The sequence below is a fragment of the Amblyomma mixtum genome, chromosome 1 (genome assembly GCF_055824585.1).
Source record: "Amblyomma mixtum isolate Tamu chromosome 1, ASM5582458v1, whole genome shotgun sequence".
Lineage (NCBI taxonomy): Eukaryota > Metazoa > Arthropoda > Arachnida > Ixodida > Ixodidae > Amblyomma > Amblyomma mixtum.
In genome coordinates, this window is record NC_143012.1 from 324,349,126 (window position 1) to 324,356,072 (window position 6,947).

A 6,947-nucleotide genomic window follows, 5' to 3' on the forward strand; every position below is an offset into this window, starting at 1 on the left:
AGCTTTGAAAAACCATTACCAACTCATTCCGTGCCGCAAGAGGCATTGTGCTGCTGTTATTCCTATATTCAAAAAAAGGGCCCCGCCGCGGTGGCTCTGTGGTTACGGCGCTCGGCTGCTGACCCGAAAGACGCGGGTTCGATCCCGGCTGCGGCGGCTGAATTTCGATGAAGACGAAATTCTAGAGGCCCGTGTACTGTGCGATGTCAGTGCACGTTAAAGAACCCCAGGTGGTCGAAATTTCCGGAGCCCTTCACTACGGCTTCCCTCATAGCCTGAGTCGCTTTGGGACGTTAAACCCCCATAAACCAAACCAAAAAAAAGTAATCGCTTGCTGACGACCAATTATCGACCCCTGTCTCTGGCTTCAATTTGCTGCAGACTGATGGAGCACATCCTAGCGAAGCATATCACTGTTTATCTCGAGGGCAATAGATTACTTTATGAACATCAACAAGGCTTCCGCCGAGGGCTTCCGACGACAACACAACTTATAGATACAATTCATGATATCGCCCCCCCTTCCCCCCCCCCCCCCCCAAAAAAAAAAAAAAGGCATTAGATGACCGTCAGGATATCGATATCATTCGCGTAGATTTTGCCAAAGCCTTTGACAAGGTGCCACACAGTAAACTGGTTTTTAAACTGCGCGAAACGAATTAATTTTGAGGTTTTGAAACGGATAGAAGCCTATCTCACCAGCCGTGCACAGGTTGTAAGAACTGATCGTCGTGAATCCTTTTCTTGAATGCGTACTCTGGCGTGCCTCAGGGTTCTGCGCTCGAGCCGCTGATTTTTCTGATCTACATCAATGACCGCCCTGGACCCCCCTGTACAAATCAAACTTTTTGCTGATGATTGTTTAAATTATGTCATTTTTACACATATCATCAGGAAAAAGAATTCACTTTTGTTCCAGTACTCTATTTGTTAAGTGTTTCTTGACAAATGTAAGAAGCTTTAAATATTTAGGGATAACTATTGCATGTGATCAGAACTGGCATAAGCATGTTGAATCTGTATCAACAGCATCTTTTGAAAAGCTGTGTTTTTTGAGGCCAAGGTTGTCAAGGGCACCGAAGGACGTCAAGTTATTGGCCGATAAAACATTCATTCGACCAGTTTTGGAGGATGCTTCAGTTGCCCTGAATACTCACCAAAAAACGCTAAAATCTGATCTTGAGAGGATACAAAGACTTGCCGTTCGTTTTATCTGTGGTAGGTACTGGAGGACCGATTCAGTCACTGAAGGAACTGCTAGGAACCAGGAGAAAAAAAAAACGAAGTTTGAAATTTTTATACCCAATACTGCATGGGGAGTTAACGATAGACAGACACAGGTACCTGCATCCTCCAGAAAAACTTAGCGCCCGACTGAATCATGATCTCACAATACGTCCTTACTTTGTGCACACTGACGTCTTTCGTTGTTCATTCATTCGTTCCTGCTATTGATTGGCATTTGCCCATATAAGGCAGGCATCCGAAACGCGGACACATTTGATAACACGTCTTGGTCACGAAAGCATGAGACATTAAAGGCTTTCACCTTAAAAGGAAGAGGGACACTCCACGTGCTCACTTTGAGGCCTCTCTCTTTTTTTTTTCTGCGTGGTTCCATCCGCACTGTAAGCAGCGATGGGGTGAATGAAATAAGCACGAGTACCCTACACGGGATAACTCTGATGCTATTTTCTGCTTCATACTTTCGTTCGGCCTCGTAAATAAACATAAGGAACCTGTTTTTGTGATGATCTAACAAACTATTTAGAGGAAGAATGCTTCCTGGTTCGACGGAGGGCAGTTCATTTCACAGCTGTATCGCACGGTGCGATACAGCTGTGAAATGAACTGCCCTCCGTCGAACCAGGAAGCATTCTTCCTCTAAATAGTTTGCTAGATAATCACAAAAACAGGTTCCTTATGTTTATTTACGAGGCCGAACGAAAGTATGAAGCAGAAAATAGCATCAGAGTTATCCCGTGTAGGGTACTCGTGCTTATTTCATTCACCCCATCGCTGCTTACAGTGCGGATGGAACCACGCAGAAAAAAAAAAAGAGAGAGGTCTCAAAGTGAGCACGTGGAGTGTCCCTCTTCCTTTTAAGGTGAAAGCCTTTAATGTCTCATGCTTTCGTGACCAAGACGTGTTAGCAAATGTGTCCGCGTTTCGGATGCATGCCTTATATGGTCAAATGCCAATAATAGCCAATCGATACTTAATCGGGTGCAATCGGAAGGCATCGGAACATGATATAAAGTGATTTCATGATTATATCATATTACTTAATGACTAAATGACTACTTGGTACTTAGTAGAAGTTAAGAAGTGGCCTGTGGGACTGTGCACTGCGCCTGTACCTTAACTAACACTAATTAATCAGTGTACTAGTTAAGGTCCGGTTAACTATCACTGACCATACATTAACTAGTATCACGAAATTTGCAAGTCATGCTTAACAATTATTAACCATCATTAATGGTTAGACGCTTCTAGAGGTTTCATAGGCTTTGTGTCGAACATTGAGTGTTTTATCACTTGACAGGTGAGGGACAGGACATAATGAATGGCATTAGAACAATGGTAAAGACCAATTAGCCTAATTAATCTTTTTAGTCAGACCAGTTAAATCAATAAAACCGAGTAGGAAATTCGTCGAGTTGGGGAATCGAACCAGGGTGTCAGGAGTGCGAGACGAGCACGCTAACCACTCCGCCATGCCAGTTCGATGGTTTGGAATAAACAAAGGCGCGCCTAGCTAATACGGCGTCTTCGTTCACTCCCATCTTCCTGCTTTCCCTTACCGAGATATGCGAGACAGATACATTTCCTTTCCTCATAAACCAATTTACCGACGAGCAAGGCGTAGAGCCGAACGGGCGATGGCGTTCTGTGGACTCCCCGGTAGCGTTGCAAGACGCTGTCGCATTCCACTCTTAGAGGCGAAGCTTAACATCTTAACCACACATCAGTGACACAAGCAGCAACACTGCGCTTAAGGCTTTCGCCTCACCGCACTTTAGGTCAAGTGCCCCCTGAATTTTTAAACTCCGCCTGCTCATGTTGTACATAGTGTCCCCATGACAGCTTTTCAGTCAAATCTTCAACAATATTATAATCAAAGCTAACCTGCCTTTTTGTATGTGCCAATGTAGTATTTGTTTTTTTTTCGTGTTATTAGCTCCGTCGTAACTGTATTTGCATTTGAATGTTGTTTTTGCACTACTGACTCGAAATGTTCGTCGTTATAATGAATCATATGAGGTTTTGGTATGCATTAGTGCTTTGAACGAATTGTTTCTGTTCCCTCCCTGTCACGACCCTCAAATGAGGGTTAAAAGTATGATTACAAAAAAAGTACGACTATCGTTGCTTTTTTTTTTATTGGCAATAGCGGTTCCTTCAGCAAGTACAACTATAAGTGCTTTACGAGTAAATAGCGGCCATTTTTCAGTTATTTAAAACTAAACCGAATGCTCAGGCTGGCAAAAAAATCCAAGATTAACTGAAAGCGAGTTTTAACTGCGCAGTAATACTACATTATACACCGAAAAAAAAAATGAGGCAATTAAAGGGTAGGAAATAATACTCTCAAGAAGAAAAAAACTGCCAAGCAGAAAGTGTCTACCGAATTAAAAAAAGTAGAAACTGAAGAGCCAAACCACTGTTTATTACCCATTCACCCCTAACATTCACGGGACACCCTTCAATAACGGCTATATGAGTTTTTCTCCATGGATTCTGACCGGAGGTGAGTGAGCCTGCATATGTTGGTTGTGGTGTAACGCAGAACTCAAGTGGAACCCTTGTTTCTAATGCTCGCAGAGCTTTGGTTAAGTTGTGTACCTTTCCAACAGGGAACCTGCGCTTGCCAAGTGGCGCATTAAATCCGACATGCTGCGCCATCTGGTTTTAAAATTAGCGATCGCATAGTGGGACGGAGACGAGCCCTTGGACCATGGCTAGCGTGGTTTCCAGCCTCTCAGCTCACTTTTGCTTTCGTAGACTTTCCATGTCAGTTTTACTGTTCCGAAGAGAAAGAATTTATTGAGACTGGCTTAAAAACAAAACTAGATCGCCTCAGTCGCCTGCCAACGTCGCTACCTGTCGTGTTGTCACATCAGTGCGGGCATCATGCAGCTCCTGATGCTGCACCTCGTGTTTCGGAGTAAAACTTCTGCATTTAGTGTTCCTTTCTCTGTTTTTTTTTCGGGTTGCCTAAGAACGGCGGAAGCATTTGCACTGCAAAAACATTGTCATCATCACCAGCCTGACTACGCATACTGCAGGGCAAAGGCCTCTCCCATGTCACTCCCATTAACCCTGTGTTTCACCAGTTTGTGGCCACCGTATTCCCGCAAATTTCTTAATCTCATCCGCCCACCTAACTTTCTGCGACCCCCTGATACGCTTGCCTTCGCTTGGAATCCACTCCGTTACTTTTAAGGACCAGCGGTTATCTTGCCTTCGCATTACATGCCCTGCCCAAGCCCACTTCTTCCTCTTGATTTCAACTAGGATGTCATTAACCAGCGTTTGTTCTCTCAATCACTCCGCCCGCTTCGGATCTCTTAACGTTACACCTATAATTTTTCTTTCCATAGCTGGCTACGTTGTCCTTAACTTAAGCTAAACCCTCTTGGTTAGCCTCCACGTTTCTGCCCCTTAGGTGAGTACTGGTTAGATACAGCTGTTGAATACTTTTCTCTTGAGATATATTGGTAAACTGCCATTAATGATCTGAGTGAACCTGCCATATGCGCTCCTCCCCATTCTTATTCTTCTAGTTATTTCCCTCTCATGATCCGGATCAGCGATCACAACCTGCCCATATGCTCTTACTACTTCCAGCCCCGCGCCATCAATTGCGAACTGCTGTTCTCTTGCTAGACTGTTGAATATTACTCTGGTTTTCTGCATATAAATTTTTAGCCCCACCGTCCTGCTCTGCCTGTCTAATTCATTGATCATGCTTTGCAGTTTATGTCCTGAGTGACTTAGCAAGGCAATGTCATCAGCGAATCGCAGATTACTCAGGTATTCTCCATTAACTCTTATCCCCAACTGTTGCCGTTTCAGGCCCCGGAATACCTTCTGTAAACAGGCAGTGAATAGCATAGGCGAGATCGTGTCTCCCTGCCGGACACCTTTCCTTATTGGAATTTTATTGCTGATTTTATGTAGAAATATGGTAGCTGTGCAATCGTTATAAATGCCTTCCAAAATTTTCACATAGCACTCTTCTACACCTTGATTCCGCAACGCCTGCATGACTGCTGAGGTTTCTACTGAGTCGAATGTTTTCTCATAATCAATGAACGCTATATATAGGGGCTGGTTATATTCTGCGCATTTCTCTATCCCCTGATTGATAGCGTGATTATGGTCTATTGTCGAGTATTCTTTACGAAAGCCTGCCTGTTAATATGCTTGACTGAAGTCTAAGGTTGTCCTGACCCTATCAGCAATTACCTTTGTAAATACCTTGTAGGCAACACACAATAAGCTGGTCGGTCTGTAATTCTTCAACTCCTTGACGTCTCCTTTCTTACGAATTAAGACAATGTTAGCATTTTTCCAAGCTCTAGGTACGCTCGAGGTCACAAAGCATTGCGTATAGAAAGTGGCTAGTTTTTCGAGCCCAATCTCTCCTCCATCCTTCAACAAATCTGCAGTTATCTGATCCTCACCAGCTTCTTTCCCCTTTTGCATTGCTCCTAAGGCTTTTTTTACTTCGTCCTTCGTTACTGGCGCAATGTCTCATTGCTGTGCTCTACTGCCTCTCTCAGTAACATTCATATTGCAATTGCTACTGTATAGATTTGTGTAAAATTCTTCGGCTACTTTAACTATCTTATCCATATTGCAAATGACATTGCCCTCTTTGTCTCTTGTCGCATACAACTGGTTTTTACCTATGCCTAGGTTTCTCTTCACTGCTTTTAGGCTACCTACGCTCTTTAGAGCATGCTCGATTTTCTCCATGTTAAACTTCTTGATGTCGGCTACCTTGCGCTTATTTATTAACTTCGACAGCTCTACCAGTTCTATCCCCTCTATGGAATTAGATATCCTCATGCTTTGCCGTTTCTTAATCAGATCTTTAGTCTCCTGAGATAGCTTCCCAGTATCCTGTCGAACCACCGTACCGCCTACTTCTACGGCGCACTCCGTAATGATATCTGTGAGGCGATCGTTCATTGTTTCAACATTACTGTCGTCATCTTCAGTTAAAGCGGAAGATCTGTTCTGCAGCAAAATCCTGAATTCCTCAACTTTTTCTCTTACTGCTAACTCGTTAATGGACTTCCGCTTCACTAATTTCCTTCGTTTCCTTTTCAAATCTAATCAGGCGCTGGTCCTGTCGTGTTTGTATCTCTTTTGTCCGCATTTTTTTTGCGCCGTTTTCCTCCTGAATCATGAACCAACTAGCCCAAACTAGAGTTCTTCTTAATACGAGACCTTACCATTCTGTGGTGGCTACAATGGACCTTTCAGAGGACCTCCACATCCTCTACGATGCCAAGGTAAATAAAGCTGTAAAGGAAGCAAGATTTGTTATAATGCACAACTTCAACACTCGAGTGCATTTGCCCGCAATACACCCGCGACACGCAGTAAACGTGTTTTATACTTTTTCTTGTACTGTAGAAAAACAAGTCGACAGGCTCATGCCCTTTCATTTTCATTCTTCCTTCAGTCGCAACAACAAGAAAATGTTTAAGATGAAGAAAATTTATTGAGCTCTCAGTAATTCTGCTATAGTCTCGTGTGAACAACTATTCCATGCTCTGTAATGTGAAGGTTGTACTTGCGTGTGTTGTTCATGGGCACCCCCTCCCCCCTCCCCCCCTCCCCCCTCTCCTCCCGAATTCTTGAAATCAAGTCTACTCCTCCCCCCAGTCCTCCTGGAACTAATCACCAGAGTGGTTCTCTCTTGTGTCCGT